This window comes from Drosophila melanogaster, chromosome 2L (genome assembly GCF_000001215.4).
Source record: "Drosophila melanogaster chromosome 2L".
Lineage (NCBI taxonomy): Eukaryota > Metazoa > Arthropoda > Insecta > Diptera > Drosophilidae > Drosophila > Drosophila melanogaster.
Genome location: NT_033779.5, coordinates 20,390,236 through 20,413,311, shown reverse-complemented (window position 1 = coordinate 20,413,311; position 23,076 = coordinate 20,390,236). Strand labels below are relative to the sequence as shown.

At 41.4% G+C, this 23,076-nt stretch overlaps 1 protein-coding gene across 3 annotated transcripts in view, besides 1 other annotated feature; it reads left to right on the top strand.

The window, feature by feature from the left end:
• Positions 1 to 23,076, top strand: part of CG10947 (uncharacterized protein) — a 29,508-nt gene that overhangs the window by 1,489 nt on the left and 4,943 nt on the right. Inside the window, exon 1 of one of the 3 annotated variants that reach the window (NM_165328.3) lies at positions 13,916 to 14,220. The exons of 1 other annotated variant lie outside the window; for it this stretch is intronic. The gene's annotated coding sequence lies outside the window, so the exon portion shown is untranslated. Of the gene's footprint in view, positions 1 to 13,915; positions 14,221 to 23,076 lie in introns of those variants that run through there. One more of the 3 variants, NM_165329.3, reaches the window with a different exon arrangement.
• Positions 419 to 5,447: a mobile genetic element.

Here is a 23,076-nt window from a genome sequence, read left to right as displayed (position 1 = left end):
ACAGAACTGCCACTTTGTCACATCATCGGAGGTCGAATCATCAATCACCATGGCCGTGGGTGGATTTGCCACGCCCCCTCCCGCGCACCCGGCCGTCTGCTGCGCACTGTATGCAGTTGCGATTGTCTGCGAAGAGAATTTGTATAATTGCCAATTGCCGCGGATTTGCTCAATTGCAGAGACCAAATAATATTCAGCATACGCCGTGTGTGCCAAATTAATTGTAATACATTTCACCGCAGTGCCATGCCAACACACATACGTATATATAGCCTGTATTTATATATATATAGACTAGAGAGAATCGCATAACAATAAATCCAAACTGAAGATTTGCGCCGCTTTGGAGCACCGAGTTTCTGAGTTGTCTGTGAATTTGGTGAGTTTTGCCTTGGCTCTGTGCATCGGTATATGTATATGTAAGATTGTTTATTATTATTGTTTATTATTAATTTAATTATTAGTTTAATTCTAAATGCGGTAATTATGTAAAGTATTCTTAGTTTGTGACCGAACGACTGCTGCTGAGAACTCGACTGCCTGCAACGCTGACTTCCACTCGACTCCACTGCTGCCTTGCGATCGTTCCTTCGATGACTGATTGTCGATAACTTCGATTTCCGACAATCATGTTGCTGCTCAACAGCGCTGCCAACCGGGTTGTTGCCAGCCTTCAGCCTTACTCCATGTTACATTCGGCCCTCCTGATCATCATCATCCGACCCGGATGACAATAGGTCTGCATTTTCGGCTATGTACTTCCACAACTTCATGTTGTCACAGCTGGTGGATGTGACATTGGGTCCTTCGACGTTTGCTGCTTTTTTAACGTCATATCTGCCATTGTCTTTGACCCCTGTGACTTCGTATGGACCTAAATACCCGCTTGCCATCTTGCGGCCAGCTACAAATTGGGTCCTTTTAATTGCAACCAGATCACCTGCTTTGTATTTGTATTCAGCTCGGCGCTTTTTGTCGTAATTGCGCTTGTAGTCCTTCTGCGCCTGCTCGATGTTGCGTTTTACCAGCTGTCTCATCTCATAGCGGTCCTCGTTGAATTGACAGACCACTTCTTCTTGGAGCAGTTCCAGTAACCGATCCTCAACTCGGGTGTACATCTTGGTGCCAAACATGACCTCAAATGGTGACAGCTTCAGTGATGAATGCACGTGACAGTTGATCGCCTTTTGTACCTCAGGCACATATTTGTACCACTTCGACGGTTCGTCTGAAGACAGCTTTGATATTATTGCCAAAATTAAACGATTTACTCGTTCTATCTGGCCGTTGCCTCTGGCCACTCCAGTAGTTGTGCAGACGTGTTCCACGTTATGGCTGCTCATAAATTGTTCGAACGCACCACTCGTAAAGGCCGTTCCTTTGTCGCTAACAATTCGCTTAGGGAAACCAAAAATGTTTGACCAGTCGGTCAGCCTCTTGACCACTTCTTCCTGTCCGGTTGATTTGGTTGGGAATAACCAGACAAACTTTGAAAACGCATCGACTGTTGCCAGAATGTATTTATACTGTTTGGCCGATGAATCCATTGGCCCCAAATGATCGATGTGTAGTGTGTGCAACGGTGCGTCTCCTTTATCTATGCAATTTAGATATCCCTCCTGCTTTCCCAACTTTTTGCTGTGGATGATACATTTTATACAGTTAGAAATTAGCTTTTTTACCTTGTATTCCAAATGAGGAATAAAAAATTGCTGCTGTATGCTATGCATCGTCTTTTGCAACGACAAATGGCCAACTTCATGTGCGCTTTGAATCACCTCCCTCTCCATTAGTGCAGGGACAACCAGTAGTTCATTGCCATTGACCATACTATACAACAGGCCACCTTTTAGCTTGTAGGGTTGGAATAGACGATCTTTTAGAATTTCCAGGATTGCTCTAATTGAATCATCGTTCTGCTGCGACTTTTTAATACGTGCTGTCAACTCGGATGTTATCATCATGCATGCTTGGGGATGGCGGCTTAAAAAATCAACGTGTCTCATTCTTTCTCCTGCACGATGTTCGGGTTGAAAATTAAAATCCTGCATATAGAGAATCCATGGGCCAACTTCTCTTGGGACATCTGCTTTTTTTGTTGTCTGTTTAAATGCGACACAGTCCGTGACGAGCTTGAAAGGGACTCCCAATAAATAGTGTCTGAACTTTTTCAGAGCTAAGTATGCGGCTTTTACTTCAAGGTAGTAACTATGACGATTTGATTCGGCTTTTGTAGTTTTTCTGCTCCAAAAGCAGACTGGGTGAAAACTGCCTTCGAACTTCTGCAATAAAACGGCTCCTAACCCGTCCTTAGAGGCATCTGTATGAAGTTCGGTTTCTGCTTCTCGTGAGTAGATCCTCAATACTGGTTCGTTTACCAGAATCTCTTTCAGCTTATTCACCGACTGCTGCTCTACTGGTCCAATGTTGAAAATGGCATCTTTTTTTAATAGGTCCGTCAGTGGTCTCGCAATTTGGGCGTATCCAGGTATGAATTTTCTGAAGAATCCTGTGAGACCCAGAAATCCTTGAACGGCTTTTACATTCTGAGGTGTTCCAAAGGAATTCACTGCTGATGTTTTCTCTTTTCCAGGGCATATTTGTCCACCTTCGATAATATGTCCCAGGAAATGAATTCGCCTCTGCATAAAGTTGCACTTCTTCCATTTTATTTTTAGACCAAATTCTGCAGCTCTCTTAAGTACCATTTCCGTCTTTTCCATGCATTCTTCTGGGGTAGCGGCATATACAATTATGTCATCCATATATAGCTGCATTATATTGGAATTGATTAGTTCTTGAAAAATAAATTGAACGAACCGTATAAACGCTGCTGGGGAATTCTTAAAACCAAAGGGCGCTTTGTTAAACTCGAATAAGCCTTCTCGGGTAACAAATGCTGTGTACGGCTTGCTGGCTTCTTCTACGGCCACATGAAAAAATCCGTTCTGTAAGTCCATGGTTGTAAACCATTTGGCACTCTGCAGTTTTTCAAGCACCTCCTCCATTATGGGTACCGGAAAACAATCCATCAGAACCATGGTGTTCAATTTTCTATAGTCCACGCAAACGCGTAGGGTACCATCCTTTTTCTTGACAACGACTATGCGACTGGCAACATTTGATGTAGATTTACGGACGATTGACTGCTCGACCCATTCCTCTACCTGCTTCTTTACAGCTATAGCTTCTTCTTCAGATAGTCGGGTGTGTCCATGGCGAAAGGGTTTAATCACGCCATCAGGAATAATTTTGAGTTCGACTGGACATTGCTTTATCTGCTTGGGTGGTGTTTCGTATGTTCTCTCTATCATGCGTTCAACGTCTTCTCGGTATTGTGGTGCAACTGTAAAAGAAGATTCTTCGCAAATATTAAACATTTGGGAATACTCAACCGCTTGTTTTTTATCTGCTTCCAGGTCAAGAAAAGTATAGCCTTCTGCACTACAGATAAGACGAAACTTGCTGATAAAATCGTGTCCCACTATTCCATCGCAACTGAATTTAGAATCGTGGACGACTAAAACGTTGTGGCTTGCTTCCACCTGGTCGGTCTTGATTAATGCTCTGAAGCATCCAATCGGCTGTGTTGAGGCATTTCCCAAACCTCGCAATACTGTTGCAGTGCGGTTTAAATCAACATCTTTCATCTTCTTGAATATAGCTTCTTTAATTATGGTCACATCTGATCCTGTGTCCACCAGACAGTTGATGATAATCCCATTTATGATTACTGGCTTTGTTCGTGCACTATCAACGTGAATGCGCATGCTGTTTACTTTTTCCGGACACTTGCTTGAGATATGGCCCTCTTGATTACAGCTGAAACATTTGGTAGGAAGTGTACAATCCTTTCGTTTGTGTTCCCTCGAACCACAGTTGAAGCAGTGATCTGCTTTTACACCTTGTGTAATTTGCTTTGGTTTTGGTTGAATATTCGGCTTGTCAACAATATTCAGACTCTCGTAGATTTCGAATTCTTGCTTTAATTCCTTAAGAGTTTTACAACGGAGCATAGCACCCTTATACTCCTTTTTAATGTCGAGGCCGTTTACGATATGAGTTATCAAAGCAACTGTTTCAACTTCACCTAAGGCTGCTATTTTCTTCATTTGTAACAAATAGTCGTGTAGAGTTTCCTCCCTCTTCTTCTTCCTGTCTTGCAACTTTTTGTGAATAACGGCGCTATTATAGCTGCCTGAAAATTCTTCAATTAGTAACTCTTTGAGTTCAGTGTATCCACTGACACATTCAGATTCTAAGAAAAGTTCTGCTGATCCAATCATCTTACTTCTGGCTTGAACATATTTTTGTTTCTCCGAAAGTTCATATGCCTCGGCATTTTTCTCAAAAATTTCAAACCATTTTTTAATAGGAATTGATTTGCCATCACAGTCACTTACAACTTTTTCAAATTTTTCTGCAGCGATAATTACTTGCCCCTCTTGTTTAGATTTTGCCAACATGCTCTGGGTTAGAGTATTCATCATTTGTTCAAATTTCTCTTCGACTTTAGCACTAGCGTCTTTATTCTGCTTCTTTGCCTCTGCTTCTCCTACAGGCGCCAACTTTTGATCTTCTTCGTTCATTTTTTCTTTTCTGCTTTCGTCCTCGCTTTCGTTCTCTAGAATTGCTTGTATTTGGTCGGTGTTAAGTTTTTTATTTGTAGGTGGTGTACGTGTGAACATTCCGCGACAAGGCACTAACACCAGCAAACAACGACAATGTTCTAACGGCGCGACGGTAGTCGATTTTGCAGACGGCGTCACCGGTTAAAAGACAAATTTTGATTTTCGTTAGAAACGAATTTCACCACCTTTGCAATTTAATTGTTTTAAATTCCACAACAGCAAAACGACTTGAGTCTGTATGAGTTCAATCGATTTTTTCAACTTTCAATGCAGTAGACGTAGCCATAACTTTACAACTTTAAAGACTAAATCCACGCACACGACAATTTCGACTTTATCAGTTCTCTCTAGCAGCTTTCCCGACTTTTACCGACTTGTGTTCAAACAAAATCTGTACAACTGATTTTTCCAACTTTAAATGCAATAGATATAGCCACAACTTTACAACTTTTAAAGACTATACCCACGCACACAACAATGTCTTTTTTCTTTAAACAACTGCACCTTCATATAACCGATTTAGGACTGGACGAGCCCCCATGTAAGATTGTTTATTATTATTGTTTATTATTAATTTAATTATTAGTTTAATTCTAAATGCGGTAATTATGTAAAGTATTCTTAGTTTGTGACCGAACGACTGCTGCTGAGAACTCGACTGCCTGCAACGCTGACTTCCACTCGACTCCACTGCTGCCTTGCGATCGTTCCTTCGATGACTGATTGTCGATAACTTCGATTTCCGACAATCATGTTGCTGCTCAACAGCGCTGCCAACCGGGTTGTTGCCAGCCTTCAGCCTTACTCCATGTTACATATATATATATATATATATATATATATATATATATATATGTATATGTATGTGTGTGGCTGAAATTGCAATAAGTAGCTGTGTATTTGTTAGCCCGCTCCTCGATAGCTATAAAGTGATTTGATTTCAGAACGGGCGGCTCATTTGACTCTGATATATTCGAGAATTTCCATTAAAGAAGTTAGCATATTTTTATTGGATATATATTTGTATATTATTGGCTTATTGGCAGTAATTACAGAATATATCAACATATATTGATGATTATTAAAGTGAAGCATTCTCTCATTTATTTCAACTAACTAACTCATTAAAGCCATGCTATTGAACTAATTTCCGTTTGAATACTTCTCGCACAACCCTCGTTGTTGTTGCCTGAACGTAACACATTACGTATACGTGATGGGGCAACATTTTTGCGACCCTCCCCCATTTCCGTGTACGCGTATCCCTTGTCCTTTGGTAGGCTGCAGTGCAGCTACAATTTTTCCACGGCTGTTGCGACATGTTTTGCATGGCCGAAAAAACAAGAGAACATGGCCCCAAATAAAAGTTCAAACACTGTTGCAAACAATTTGCCATAAAGCTGAATGCAGAAACCCAGCGAAGGCAGAGTGTCGAAAAAGGGAACAACGGTGGCCAAAACTCAATCATGTGGCCAGTGAAGGAGGGGGCCACTTACTGGCCCCGCCCCCCTTTGCCACAACCTTTGCTTGGAGCTTTGAACCTTGGCGCCATTTCGCTGACCGGCGCAGCGAGGCGCATAAATTTTCCTTCGTCTTGCCGAGACCGAGAGGAAAAGTGAGCTGGAGGAAAGCGGAGAGGCTGCAGTTCAAAAGACCCGCTTGGCACAGGTTCAGCTCGAACTTTCGTCTTCGCCTCGTTTGAATGCTCATTGCCTGGACTTTGCCATCTCGGCAGCAATGACCTACAAAAGCATTTAAAATTTACGACTTACAGGCGATGCTGCCCGAGATGAATGAAGACAAACTGCAGAAGTGGCCAAGGAGGTGGTTCTACGGGCATGTCGGCGATGCCAATCAATTGTTAAAGGAAAAGCGAAAGAAAAGGGATACCGGCATTATGGACTCGAATAAAAAGATAACTATATAGCATAAGATAATTTCTGAAGGCTGTAGATAGAATTCAAAAAGGACCCGAAATAAATTGCAGACGAGCATAATTCTGTCATCATTTCAAAGTGCTAGACTTTATAATCTGACACCCAATTGGAGCGAAGAAGCGGTGAGGGGATGTCATTTAAAGAGTTCAAATTTAGAAAGACTTCATAAGCTAATTACCCAGCATACTCCCTAATGGAATTGGCAGCTAAGTTGCTCCTGGCAACGGACAGCTGACAGCTCGTTGGTAGTTGGTAGTTGGTAGTTGGAGTTTTCCGAGGCGACTTGCCAAGCGTGGAAATTCGCGCCGCATGCGTCAAGCTGTTTAATTGCACTTATGTGCAATTACATTTAAGTAAGTAAGTGAAAGGTGGAGTGCACTTTGCTGACAATTAAGCGCACATGCGTGCACAAATGAAGTCTGTCTGGGGAACGGGGCGTATGCGTAATCAAAGAGCACGGACCATTGTATGGCAGACAGCATAAGGCTCGCCGAAAATCAGATTGCGAAGCCATATCAAGCTGCGTGCGAGTATAAATAGCACTAGAAACTCATCTCGGCCAGGAGGTCCCGAATTATTTATACACGTACTCACATTCCTTCGCACTGAGTGCACGAGTTTGGCGATTTGCAATTACTTCGCTATTTTGGCAATGGCTTTTATTCCTCGCCGTCGCTGCGTCTGTGTCTGCGCTGCGCTGCTCATTCCTCTCCATTTTCCCACACTTCTCCCCTGACCAGTTTTCTGCTCAATGGTCCATTGTCTGAGCACGCTTGGCATTGTTCCAAGAGCGCGAAATCGAATGCTTCTGCTCATTACTCATACGCAACGTGGCACATGGGAGAAGGAAAACATACAAAAGTTTAATTTCAATCGTAACACCAAATTTGAAAATTTATGCTGTGTGAAAATAAAGAGATTTCACTCATTTGATGTCATTTGTAAATGTTAAGCATTTTAAGCATTATAAGTAAGATTGAACGCATTTTAGCATTTACAAAACATTAGTTGATTAATATTTATGGCTGCGCTTAAATTTGTTTGTGTAACTTTTTCAGAAAAGCCAAACAATTCAATTTGCTTATACACAATACGCTAGTTATTTATGCATAATTATCCCAGGCTTTCTTTCCTCTTTTCTAATCCCTGAAAATTGCCAAATCGAGAGCAAACTTCCTGAATTCATAATCATCGAAAGTGTACATAAATAAGCAAATTGCTCGCCAGGCGGCAACTGCAAAAGTTAATTATGCGCAAAGTGAAACCAAATGTTTTGGCTCAAACACCATTGCGAGCGAATGTCGAAAGCAAATTGAATGTAAACTGAGAAAAATGAAACATGATGAACTCTGTGGCGACGAGGGGTGCAGGTCTTCCATTTAATGGCCAACTGTCCGCTGGCCCAGAGATCTCGGAATAATGTATACAGTAAATGAAATAGAGGATACATAAATCCACGGCTAGATGCTGTCTGGCTGATATAAAAAATATATATCACAAAGCATTTCGAATTTCGAGTGCGCTGACAATGGCGCTAATGGCAAATGGATAACAAGGGCCCCACACGAATATATAAACATAAAAATAAATTAATCAATTTCATGCAGACAACAAAAGCCAAAAATGTGTTTGCATTCTGATGGCGAAACTTTTCCGAAATAAGCCAATGAACTTGGATGGTTGTATAATTTAATGTTTTAAGTTCTGCCAATTAATTTCCAATGAAGAACGTTGATGGCAGGAATATTCAAAGGAATTCAGATATTTTTTTAAGAATTTGATTAATGCTCAACTTTTGCTTAAAACATAGACTACATAAAACTTGCTGCAAAAAAACATTTAAAAACTGACAAGAGAACGAAATAAAATTGAACGCTTCATGTGTAATTCAAATGTGAAAATGCGCTGAACATTGCCAAATGTTTACTTTAGACTTTATTTATTCTGCGCATATTTTGGCAAACATTTCCCCGTCTTTCTATCCTCCACATAGACCAAACACCCGTGTCCTTCGAGAATACTTCAAGGGGTAGCCAGAGCCAGAGAATTCATTTTGGCACTCAGCATATGCGTCGTGGTCAAGGCGAACATTATTATTATTATTATTATTGAATATTTCACAATGCAATGGCCCAATGCCCAGCACACCAAAAAAAAAAAAACAAAAAAAAACTGGAGGGGAAAATGTGCGCGAAAACTCGAGCTGCAAAAGTTTATGGCATGAACAGTTTCAATGGGGCGCTCAGCGCCAACAAAATGCTCTAGAGCCGCATTCGAGCACTTCACTTCTCTGTGGGCGAGTGTGGGCGTGGCCGGGGCGTTGGGCATCGCGGTGGGCGTGGCGGCGAACAGCACTTGAGAAACGGCGCGCGAATTTGTTGCCAACTTTCTGGGCATCGAAATGATGGCATCGCTGGGTGCGCGTTCGAGTGCCCCTGGCTCACTAATTTTCCGCCGCCGCTTGTCGCGCTCAGCATTTTTTACATATTTGCCGATTCGCCGCCCATTTTGCGGATTTATTATTATTTATTCGTATGCGTCTGGGTGCAGAAATGGGAAAATTGTGAATAGGCGAATTTATAGCAATGATTGGGTACAGAATTTGAAACAATCAAATATCTCTGATTTGCCAGCTAGGCTACTAAATTGAAAAGTCATTATTATACCAAATCTATCACTAAACTACTTAACAAATGTTAAATTGCATTACCTTTTTTTTATTTTCCTGTGCAATGAAAGCATTTCAAATGCCCTGCTCTGAGTTCTATCTATCTATTTATCGCCTGTTCGCGGCTAAGATACTCGGTGATATTTTTCAATGAACAAACGACAAACGACTGTGCACCTCTACCTTCCCCTTTTCTCGTGGCTAATGGCGAAAATCGTGAACCACATTCGCATAATTGTGGCTTATTCTGCTTTAATGTGTCAATATTGCGGACGGACAACGCGGCGTATGCGCAACGCGGACTGCGTTGACTGCGCCTAGCATATGTGCCATTAATTTGAAAGTAATTAAAATGCCTGCGAGTTACTGCAATGCCAATGCAAACAAGAGCGAATATCTTATGTTGAATGCAGCTAAATTCACGTTGGGCTTACCACCAGTCAGTCGCCTGCCAAAGGCAGAAAATATACGTCTTGCGTCATCCACTGCACATTGTGTGGCACGGTTTGTGCCAAGTTTTCAAATATAAATAAAAGTTATATGCGAAAACGAAATGTTTGCCTAACCGGGCGGCAGAAGGCGGCAGCAATTAATGCAAAATAAAATGTAATTATACTGCCCGTTTAAAAATAATCGATTTAATTAAATTCAAAATTGGATCCGTGGCTAATTGAAAGCGCTGCGCGAATCGCAAACCAATGGCGTCTGCCGGGGATTGAGTAATCAGCTACTTAATGCCCAATGTGCTCTCAGCCATTTGGCAGTAATTGTTAGCAAGAAAAATGCCATAATTAGCTGAAGGCACAGTACGACAAAGCAACGGCTAACAAGAGGGGCAACCCGAGTGGCTTTCCAAAGTGTAAACCCTGGACTTCAATTCAAAAAGGATGTTCAGGGCTCGTTGATAATTGCCAATTAGTCCTTTCTTCAGTGTGAATAATAGTTGTCCCGCTAATTAACGCTAATAATAATATTGTTTTTATTTACTTTTCTTTTTTTTGTTGCATTATCTTTGCTAACAAAGCAATCTCTCTGGGAATAAATATTTCTCATTCTTGCATTCCTTAAAGTATTACCTAACTTGTGGCACATTGTTGATGTTTTGGGTTAATACCCCGAAGTTCCAATGCATTTTCGACACTTTCTTCATTTCAACTTTTAAGTAACCCATTTAGCAAAGCTCCCTGCGACATCTCAGGAATCATAAAACGCATAAAATCCGAGAGGTGCGGCGCATCTTGGCCTGCAGAATGGGTCCCGAGTCAGTCTTTCAGCTGACTGAACTTTCCCGCTGAGTGTTAATTACCCGAGAACCATGCCATCCACCAGCTGAGGGAGGAAGATGGCGTGGCGAGCGGGCGGAGGCGGAAGTGCATCGGCGAGGACGACAACGAAAACATTTCATGGCACATTATTTTTATTAATAATTATTTCGAATGCAGACCAGACGGGACCGCTTGTACATCAATTTTACATGAGCAGGCAGCTTCCCTTCAGCCGCGCGGGTCGGGATGTGGGCATGGGCATGGGCATGGGCATGGGGATTGGGGATTGGGGCTTCTACGGACTGGGTTCGTCCATGTTCCGGACACTGACAGCGGCCGACGACGTTGACGCAAATCGAAAATGCCAACTGTGTGCGCCCGGTACGAGTATCATTATTTCATTTGGCCCCTTGTGATTTAACTCGGCTGGCAGTTCTCATAACTCGGCTAGCATGGCACATGGGATGTTTTGGTGTTTTGGGTTCCGACTAAGGGGTTCCTGTGCCAGGTCTTAATAAGCCTTCAGGTGCAGCTGCAAATGAGCCGTGAGTTATTTGCACAGCACACAGATAGATGTAATTGCGGGTTTCTTTGCTGCTTTGCTTTTAAAAATAAACGCAGGTTTTTGGCATCAAGCGAATTGCGAAAAATGGCTTACGTAAGCGAACGACAACAAGCTTTCCGATGTAAAGTCCCCGCTCTGTAATCGCTGAAATTTGAGCTTTGATGACGCTAATCCGACCCTTATCAACAATGATCCAATCGAGAGCACCGAGCCGCCAAAAGCCGCTAATGAGAATAATAAATAAATCATGGCATTGGTATGCAGAGTTTCGGCGAAAGAAACTGAAGATCCTACCAGGCATTAGAGCTTATCCTGGCTTTGGGGAAGGACTACCAGACTCCTCCATTTCGTGTCCTTTTTTTTCCCTGCTCCCAACAATCCTAACCCGATTCTGTGTGTGTTTTGATTTGAACGACCTTATCGACTAGCAGCTCGTTCTTTGTCTTGTTTGGGTTGACATTTTCCGTTTATTTCTGTTTTATTTTCCTTGCTGGCAGAAACGGAAAAAAATCAAATGCCAGAGTATGGGAGCTCGTAGGTTTTCCCTTCTTTAGGTGAACACATAAAAGAAAACATTGCACATTTTTCGAATTTCCAATTCATAGGAGTTAAAAAAAGAAGAGTTTAGAATGAGATAAATAATTTAATTTTTAGAGCTATTGTAACTAGTTCTTGTACATTTATTAGTAATATCAGTATATATTTGTTTGTGAAGTCTAATAGCTTCTTATAGTTTTCCAAGTCGAAGTAGTTTATCGTTTTGAAATACAATTTCTCTCTGTGCAGATAACAGTTTTCCCGCAGTGTTCGAAGTTTTGTTCCTTTTTCCGGTTCTGTTGTTTGAAAATTTCTTTTTGTTCCCTCGTTTGTGTTTGTAGTAAAAAGTAACAAATATGCGGCATTCATTTTTTTTTGCTCGCTTCGTGTTTTGTTTTCAGGCGCGTTGGGTAAAAAGAAAATAAATAAAAATAAGACGCACACAGAGACAAAGATTTCCCAGCCCAAAACACACTCATTGATACGAATGCGATGTGTATTAATATAAATAAAGCGAAAAGTAAGAGACGCAACAACAATGAGAGCGAAAATTGCGAACGACCAAAAAACTTGGGTGCCTCCCTCCGCCTCCCCTCCTCCCTCCCACAAGATTTTCCGCCCACATCGCCGCGCTTTTCCGCACCCCCTCGATTTTCACTTAGCACGCCTGGTTGTCTGGTCTGCCGGCGTCGACGTCGCGTCGCTGCCTGGCGTTTTATTGTTTTCCGTTTTCCACGCTCATCGTTCGACGCTTTCCCGACGCTCTTCCGACGCCCACAAGCTTGTTCACCTTCTTTTTTATGAATGAACGCGAATTTTCTAGCCAGCGGCAAGAACAAAAACAAGGCAACCGTTTGGACGCGTGAAATGTGCAAATGGAAAATCATTTAAAGGCAACAAAAGCCAAGTAACGCGCAAGAATTTGGCCAAGAAAGAGAGACATCAACACGTCAGAAGAAGCCCACGCAATCTCGACTCTATCCTCCCACCCCTTTCGCTTTTCCATTTCCCTAATTTAAAAGCCGGCCTTTCTCACAGTCATTAGCAGATAAGCTAGAATTGGTAACAAAATGTGCATCACTACAGTTTCAGTCTCGATTCTGCGGATTTCGCGGGAATGAGGTTAAGTAAAAGCAGATTTTCCAAGAGCTCAGCTGTGTCTTAGTTGTTTGAGATATGTTTGAAATACGTATATTATTAAGCACAGCAAATTATAAGAGCACAGAAAATCGGAGTGTTTCAGATTTTTTTAGAAAAAAAAAACAGTACCATATACAGGAACCGAACCCGATCCTTTAATAAATCGGATTCGGTTCAAGAAATGATGTAACTATTTGTTTAATGTTAACATTATTTTGGGTAATGTGTATTTAACAATCTGCTTAGAAAAGAAAATAGAATTTTATATTGCTTAAGCAAAGGATACCATTTATTGCGCATTTAATAATCCTGTTCATTTGGCTAACTTTAATCAATAATATCTTATCCTTATCGTAGACTGCATCCATTTTTTACTAATGTTATCAAAGACATGCATGCGGAATGCTAAAGAAAATAAATTTAAGGCATCTAAAGTCCATTAAAATTTATTATAAAATACAAGCCAGAGGAATTCAATTGATTAAATATTTCTGCTTTCATAGAACGCAATTATTATGTAAATTTCTGTAAACTTGTAAAGTTTATCTATATTTATGAAGAATGAGAATAACTAAGGATTTATTGTTATTTAAAAAAAGGCCTTGGTTCGAATCAAAGCCTTTTTTAAGCGTATTGACGAACCGATTCGCAAACCGGAAACCTATTGTTGAGGTTCGAACCCCGAACCGAACCAGAATTAAAATGATACGGGGGTTTTTGCATAATTTTGCATAAATAAGTCTTCAGTGCTTTAATAAATTAAATGCCAACATAACAAATTTTAACCCATTGCTTTCGTTTACGTTCTACCATTCAAATTCATTTGTATAATTTGGTGAAAAATAGGCAAAGTCCTGGTCGCAACCGCGAGTGTGGCTTAAATAGTTTTATAAGCCTTTGCAATGGCATGCACCGTGGCTGTAACCGCGTCGACCCCTTTAACCTCTTAACCCCCGGCTGTTTGCTTGTTTTATTTCGTTTATAGCGCGTTACATCTTTGTCTTAATTTTTAGTGATAAGCCAGCAGAACCTCCCGCTTCCCTCGAAGGCCGTCACCACATCCACCCGTCCACCTACAGTCGCAACATGTTCGATGAGATTCGTCATGCCAGCCAACACCAACATGTTCGATGCGACCGAGCTGCTTGGCTTTTCGGACATGGATTTTGGCTTCAGTTTGTCGTCGTCGCTCATACGCAACGTTGGCCGGGCGGAAAACAAGAGTTTCATTGAATTTCATTGAGTTTGTTGCTACTTTTGCCGCGAGTGCTGCGGGAAAATATTTGTGTGTGGCTTTTAATATTGTTGGAAAAAATCATCAAAGGAAAATATCTCAAATGCCAAGCATTTTGTGAATGGAAAGGTACAACAAAAATGATTAAATATGTGTTAAGTGACGAGTATTAAATAAATGTATCAAGAGAACACATATCTTAAGCACTTGGACTCAACTGCCTCGCCGAGAGCGTTTTGACTGGTAAATGATTTTTGAAATCTTTTTTGTAAACATTTTTCAATGCAAATGTAAGTTTCAGTGCGTTTTGTTGTTCATTCAGTTTTTGATATTTTACGAACTGCAAGTTGATTTGTTTTGATGTGTATACACAACCAAAAACCTCTCTGCCTGGCAACCGAAAAAATATATTTTGATTTTTGAATATTTCCAAAGATAAGTTGGATCTTATCTCAATCGCACAAATTCCAAGCTGATATCAATCGCAAGCCAAACATAGTATTACTTATCTAACGCCCGTTGACTTTTGACTAAGCTGCACGGAAGGTCGCCGTGGTAAAAGTAAATATTATTTCTCTGCAAAGTTCTCAGCTGCCGGAAGTGGAAACTAGCCAGCCTTTGTTTTGCTGACTGTTAGCCAAAGTCTTTCCAAAGGTCAACTCTAGGGTTAATACTTGCCAAAAGTTGCATCCAAAAGTTCGTTTCGTCAGAGCTTGCCAGTCAAATGAATTTCGAGAGGGATCTCTGGGGCTATTGAAAAGCAGCAAAGCGGAAAGGATATTTTTGCGAAGTCCTAATACCTTGGGTAAAAGGGTCGTAAGGGATACGAGTAGTTGCGATTGTTTTTTTTTTTACCCTTGTTTCTGTTTCCGTTTTTAATCAATTTTGAGTATTATTAAATTTATATTCGTAGAAAAGGTATTGCACAAATTCCGAAAAGTGTATCGTCTGCAATTTTCAGAAAATAATTCTAAGCGGCTTCAGAGTTTAATTGAGCTTGGATCAATCCCAATTGCAATTCCCTTTCGCCCTGCCAATCCACAATTCTATTTGTCAATCGCTTTCAATTACATTTAATTTACGCCCAGTGACTCGCAGGCATTTCCCATTCGGTTAAGTTTTCCCCCGAAACTCCTCGGCTTTTCCATTTTCCGTCGCTTTCTGGGCTACTTGCTTTATGTACTCCTTGAACTTGAGTTTGGCCACGCGTTGCGTTTGTAGTTCCCCATTTTATGGCCTAATTAAAGTCAAAGTCGCATTAAATTTTCTCTCTGCCATAAAAACGCTGCTGGGATGCGACAGCGTTTGATATTTATTCGCTTAAAAGTTCGGGAGCGACATAAAAAATGTCTGTTGATGATGAGGCGAACACTTGAAGTAGATTTATGGCCCCGATTTATTGATGAGCTGAATAAGACGTCTGGCAAATGAGCCGTGATTGAGAGCTGAATCGACTGAAGGGGGGCAGAGTCCTGCCAGAATGCCAAACAATTGGGCCGATCCACATGCACGTGCTCATACCTCGTCCTTGTGTCTTGGCCCATCCTGCATCCTGCCACTCATCTGCAAACGGCACTAATGTCACGCTGATGAGTATTAATTGAGTAGCGCTTATACACACTCGCACACACGGCTTGTGGCACAGTAGCCAGTATCCATCGCCTCGTGGCCATAAATCTAACACACACCCGATGCCCTTGTCCCCCATCACTCCTGTCCACGGATTGGGGCACATGGCAGAGCCGCCGCAGTCGCCAAAAACACTCTCATTTATTCACAGATGGCACACGGTCACATGTCGAAAGTTGCGCCTTTCGCCAAAGTGCACTGAGCAAAAAAGTGTAGCACCGCAAGCGTGTCTAGACCAAAATGAGAATTTATTTACTTGAATCACAAACTCTCAAGATAACACAATTTTTGGCTTACCTACTTTTAAATCCAACCAATTTCATGCCATTAAGTTCACGAGCATATAAGCTCTTGTGGACTTTATAATTTTATCTACACTAAAAATCGTTTGCCTTTTTAATTAAGCACTATCGAGCTGACTTGTTTGATTTGTACATAATCAGTTAGTGAACCATTCAAGTGAGCAACTCAAAAAGGGTTTATCATGCCTACTGACCGCATTTTCATAACATTTCCGATTAAACAGATTGTATATGTGTTTTTTTTACATGGCTCATTGGCAAATGTTTTTGTGGAATCGAAATCTTTATCGTATACGTGTAAATGGTTATCTTCTGCGTTTGATAATATTCAATGATTTTGACCTTTGTGATTTCGGTGCGTCATGTAACTGAAAACATAATTTATATGACTTCCATTCCGTATAATGAACATTTTTGAGAAATTATTACATATATGTATTAAATATCACTATACCTATTGATTCCTGCAGTGCAATAAAAAATCTATAAGACTTTATAAGAGTAAATGGGGAACCCATTAAACAGCTCTTTTACGTAATACCAACAATCTTACCCTCCGAGGCGCAAATGGGCTCATCTAATGAACCTGGACTTTGTGTTTGGCTACCATCTGAAATCCGAATTTCCTGTAATTTCCCAGTGTATTTTCTTGGCTCGATGCCTGGGGCAGATGGTTTCGTGACTTGGGCTGACCATGTTTCGCTTCTGAGCGGAGTGAGAGCGTCTGTGCATGTGAGCTGGCCATTGTCCTGGCGGTCCTGCCTCACGAGTCCTTTGTGTGGCTGCCTCCCACCTCCTCCGTGCCGCAGCACACATGTGGGGCTTTCCGTTTCCCCTTGGCTTTTCCTAGCCCCCCAACCCCCCAAGCCCTGCCATTCGAAGGCAAACAATTAGTGCGGATTGTTGTTGCGCTGTTATCGTTGCGTGTGTGAGTTGCTGTGTTTAAACAGTTGGCGTCAAAATTATAATTAAAACGTGCATCAAAGTCGTGAGCGGCAGCACAGCATGTCACAATTTGTTATTGTTGCAGCCGCAGGGCTTTTAGAAAATTTTGTGATTTATCGGCAAAGTCGGAAAAGTCCCCCTCCCCATTTTGCCCCATCCTCGTCCTTCCCTTCCACGCTTCCCACTTGACAGCGCGTCCTTGCAGCTTAATTGAATTTTTATTGCCAAGTTTGCATAATGTGAGCCTCTCTGCGTGAGGGCCCCGACGTCCGGAGGATCTGGCGGATACGTAATCCTGCGGCATTACGCACACGCCGTGTCAGCACGAAAATTTCCCCCAATGCAGTGACCCATTAAGCTGTGATAAGCAACTGCCACAACAGCAACTGCAACTGCAACTGCAGTGGCGACCGCAAAACAAAAAATAAAAAAAAAATATGAGGGACTGGCCAAAGGGGAGCACAGCGGTGGCAGGACGTGTAATAATCAACTAACGAACTAACCAACTATTTTCGCTGCAGTTGGCCGTGATTTGGCGATAAGCTCGCTTTTCTGCGGCTACCCTTTCCGCCGAAATGGGTATATTAGGCAGGTAATGGGTTTGGCACAACATTCTTGTACAAAAATAAAATATTGGTTAATGTTTAAGCTGCAAGGTTTTTTCTTAAATCTATATCAAAAATAATAATTGTTAGCAAATATTGTACGATTTTGCACACCGAAGATTGCTCATATGTAAATACATAAAGCTTATTTTCACTTACCAAAATAGGTGAAAGGCACGACCAAGAAAAATATACTTCCATTTTGGGAAAACAGAATCTCTGATGCCACCACTCGAACTTATGCATATTTTTCAATTTTCGATGAGGAGCCTCTCGAGTTTGCATACTCAAGAGAGTGTCATCAACATATCTTGCGAAAATTGCAGAGTAAATAAATTTCTTGAGCCCCGAGAGGATGAGATGAAAGTGATTTAGATAGCAGTAGGACTTCGATTCAGTCGGAATTAGCTTTTGTAGTGACTCGGGATATGCAGCAGTCTGTCAGTCCGTCAGTCCGTCAGTCCTTCAGTTTGTCCCTCAGTTAGTCAACCCATCAGTCAGTTAAGTTGTGCCCTGAGGGCACTTGGCAAAAAACGAAGAAAAACAAATTCAAAAAAAAAGTTGCATGCGTCAAGCTGATTTTTCATTCATTGCAGCTAGGGGCATTGTGTTTTCCAGCTGCCCCCCTCGACTTTTGACATGGACACGCGATTCAGGGCTTCGCATGGACACCCGACTCTCATGTGTCAAAGTTCATTAGAAAACATCCTGCGCTTATATGCATTTTCATATTTTTTATTCTACTCGTATTTTGCACAACAAAAAACAGAGTGGCAGAATATAAATTGAATTGAAATTGTGCAATGAAAGGGCTCAGCAGCCAACCTCAATGGGCAAAGATTTCTGAATTGTGATTTGATTTATGAAAAAGGCACTTACTTTTGTTTTTGCCAGCACATATATCTGTATATACCTATATGTTTTTCCAATTGAGAGATTTATGGCAACGAGGCCAATGTTGGTTGTTTGTCCGATGGAATACGTAAAGCTGCATAGATGGATGACTATTTGAACTAATACAGATACCCAAGATGATTGCCTTACCATGGGATGATTTCACCTTTCCCCCTTTTAATAAACGGGCAAAATTAAACAAATTAAAGTTGGAATCAATTATGTCTTTTTATACAATTTTTCTTGCACAAAATTATTTTAATCCAGTCTGTAGAAGCTGTCGCCTTATTAAGGCTTTGGCTAAATTTACTGTCTGCAAAAATCAAACCTGTGGAAATAATTTATTGTTAATATCACGATTAAGCCAGACGATTACCAAATTATCAAATTATCGCTGACAGCAGAAGTGATTTTCTATAAATAGAACATTTTTGTTATATATTACTGCCACAAGCAAATGAATTACAATGTCAGCATGGAAGTTAGAATCGGCCGAATTGAAGACTCATTCATAACATATGAGTTAACTGAGTTAACCAACTTGACTGTCACTCACAGTTGAGATAAGACCGGCCAGTCAATCATTTGTCAATAAACCGGAGCAGCAGCAGGTTTGCTTAGCAAACATATTTTCAGTTAAAGTAACCGTTTATGCCACTCCAGTGGTCAATTGGGTATCTGAATGCGACCCCACATTCGACGTTTACTTTGGCCAATTCCCCGGATTCCACTCCACGGCGGATAACTCCTCGTGGAGGCTGTGCGTGCGGCCAGTGGAGCGTGCGTGCCTTTCCAGCTGAGCGATGAAAGCATTTAGGCAGGCTCCTGGCTCTGGTTGTGATTCTGGTTGCCTCGCTAACACACTACCACATGCTCCCATTCCCATTCCCATTCCCATTCCCCGCCAGACACATCCCTGCTGCTGCTCTTGGTCCTTGTCGAAACACAGCTTTATTCGGCAAAGGACCACTTATGTGGCACGCAGAGGAAGTCCCCGCTTCAACATTGGCATCCTTTGGCATTCTCCCCAAGTGCGACAGTATAGTATTAAGCGGGGTCAAAATTATGGCGTATCGAATGCCTGATACCTAGCAATGGGCAAAGATGATGAATCACAACTATCACAAACGATTTTCTTTACATGTCTTTAACACTTCACTTGTTATTAATCATTTCATTGTAAACATACTTTTATTTAAATAAGTATGAATTGAAATTTAAATCATATCTAAAATCTTAAATTTGTTAACCAATCTAAGTTTAAGCAAATGGCGGCCTTTGTGTCAAGCTTAAATGTCTCGTTAATTTAGTCTTCCAAAATGAGCTCCTCTTCGACGGTAAACAAATCGTCATTACAAGGACTGTCGTCCGCAGTGATTAGTGTATTTACCTTTGACCCATTAAGGGAAGGTACCATTTCCAGCAGAGACTGAGCATGCTCTCCGTTCCTCGAAGCTCTCCACATATATGTACATTCGCAGAACTTTAACCAGATTCCCCAGCCCCAGTTGAGCATAGACACACGTCACATTTTTGCCTGGCTGCCGGCATATGATGCACCTGAGGCAGATACCTGGCGGGCCACCCTCCCACTTTCACTGCCGCCCCTGCCACGCCCCCTCTGGGAACTATTTATAGAGCGGGCAGAGTGTCCTGTACCATGTTAGCATGTGCCACGTCCATGTCGCTGTGCTCGTGGCAGTTGTTTGTTTAGCTGATTTATAGCCAAGACTCGCCAAAGAAATATTGTTAAAATTTGTAATAGTTTATTTGAAAAACAATCGGGATTTCAATGTGGTAAAAAATAGAAAAGTGTGAGTTTAATCTGCCACAAACACATATCTGCTGTTCGAAAATAGTGCTCATATCGAAATGTAAATGATTAATATTTACAAAAACTCAAATGAAATATTATTCTCATATATATCCATCGAGCATTTGTAACATACATGTATCTGAGTCAGAGTGTTCTCAATGTATAATCCCATTATACTAATGCAATGAAGCAATGATTAAACTTATTATTATTATTATTATTAAGTTGAAATTCCACAAACCCCAGATTTCTCGCTCAAAAACAGTCATCTCAGTGCCTCATCCTGTGGCAAGAAGGGAGCTTCAGACATTTGACTGAGTTGCCAGTTGAAGCGAGAGTTGTCTCCATGACAATATGTGTACGTTTGCCACACATCCATATGTGCACACTGTACATGCGGATATAGCCAGAGCTACAAGCATACACACATATGGAATACACGGTCTATTTGTACTCGGTGTGTTGGCCAACTTATGTGAGCCATGTTTGTGTGCATGTTTATGGCGCAAACTATTTGTCTGTTTATTTATTGATGCGTCTATTTATTTATTTTTTTTTGTTGTGAATGAAACAAGACGTTGGCGGAATTCAATTTTCCAGTTTTGGGCTTTTGCTAAAAATGATTTGGTGTCTTTCGTTATTAAATAGTGTTCCCTAATTGCTCCAGTGGCTGCTCTGGGTTTGGGTGTCCTCTTTGGCTGGATTAACTGCAAACTCAGTCGACTTTTCTTTTCCATTTACATTTTTCCGTGGATTTGTTATGTTAATTTCAGCTGCTAACGATGTACTGTGTCCTTGGTCCTTGATAACAAGGTTGTTTCCTTTCTGGTGCTAGTTATCAAGGCGTTGGTTGGTCAATTTTTTGTTTTTAATGTAGCGCCTGCCAAAAATGTCTGTCGTCGACTGTGATGATTAAGAGCCTGGCAATGATGTTGGAAAATTTTACATCTATGACCAAAGCCCCGAAAACAAAGGAGAGAGATATTAAATCGCCTTGACCCCCGCAGTAGACTCCCCCGGGGGGTCAATTTCCCAAGTAGATAATATAGTTTTCGCCAAATCCCTGGCTGGCTGCTTCCTCCTTTGGGAAAGTCGAACCCTCCAAAGATCCTTTTGCCCATTTGGCAAGTTGGCGACTTTCCTTTCGGTTGCTTCTACAAAATGTTTTACATATTTGCGCTTTTTGCATGTGCACACAAGAAAATTGTGTTGTCATATGAGAGGGGGAAGGGGTTTTGGGGGAGTTAGCATACGGTCTTGGCAAAATATGTAAATTTTCCAGCTGTACGTGGCTTAAATTGTTATCACAATTTCCGAATAACTTGCAAAATGCCAAATGTTCAAAAAACATCCAAAATGTGGGGAAGGCAATCTGGCAATCTTAGATGCTAAGAAATGTAGGATAGAAGGGATAATAAGTATGAAATACGTTCGCTGGATTATTTATTCCAATCCAAAAGGATTGATATTTTCAGGTACAATACATACGCTTATCGAGAGCCTTTCTGTGTCAGGTCCTGGGGAAAATTAAATAAATTTCACCATAAACTCCCAGTAAATCGAATCAATAAACCACTTGGATCGAATTTCCCACCCAAAACACTGTACAGCGTTATCCGCATTCTGGTAACTCACCCAACAGTGTTAGCCAGTCATTACTGTCCGGCGTAATCACATTATTTGTGCAGTGTAGTGCAGCATATCGGGAATTCCCCTTGAACTTATCGTGAATGTCACGAGCTGGCGGTGCGGTTCGCTCACCTCGACAGCCAGTTTCCCCAGCTTTCCCAGCTCCTCAAGCCCCCGATTCTCATAGTGCCATTACCACCCTCCAAACACTGACAACCTTTTCCCCGGCGTCAAATATTATTTTAGCCAAACCCCAGAAAGCGGCAAAGCGAGCGAACGAGTGAGTGACAGGCAATAAAAAAATGGGAGGCGACACTCGGCCAGGCCACTTCCGGCCGAGCCGGAAATGTTTCTGGACACCGAGAGTGCGGGTTTGGGCCGGTGAATGGGTGGTGGCCGGGTGGAACGAAGGCCAAAGGCGTGTGATATGCAAATAATTTAATTAATATTTTATTCGGACACCCGACAACCGGCCGGGCGAAAGAAAATTGGATTTTTATTTACATTTTTGCACTTACTTGAACCCGTCCGAGGATTCTGAATGGGACTGGGGCATTGAATGGGGGAAGAAGTGCACAATAAAACCAGATGCGAACGTAAATTAAATCCCAACCTCTTCACATACAAAGATGTACATGCATACGGGCTGAGATGCGTTGGCATTGGCCTGCAGTCAAAATTGGGAGAATATTGAAAAAAGCTCAGGCAAAATCAACTTACGCTTGTAAAAAGTAAACAGTAAACAAATCGGGGCATATATATCAGCAGAGATAGCTAGACAGTTAGTTGCTCGTAAATCGGTGGGGATTATGTGCGCTAATAAAAGTTTAAGACGCTCGAGAAAAATATGTATATGTGCGCGGAGCAGGAGAACGAGGAAAACGAACGTTTCAAAACTTTCGACGATTACGCATACGCCCTGTGCGCCGAAGGTAATTACTGCGTACAGAGCGGATTAATGATGATGATTAATGGTTGAGTTAGCCGACTGAAAAGCAGTTCTCGTTTATGATTTTTGCTAATAGCTGTGTTGGCCAGACAGAAAGTTGCACAATACATAACTATAGCCTCATTGACATGCTCAGTTCTGCATTGATGAATAACAAAAACTATTTAGACAGTTGAACGAAATCATTTAAGTATGCGTTATCACCTGCTCCCAAAATATTCCTCTTATCTTATTTGATATTTTAAATTCTCCGTGTGTCAGTCACAATTTAATTTGACTGTGCTATCTCTTAACTCTTTTTTTCACAGCTGGGCTCTTTGCCGAGGGTTT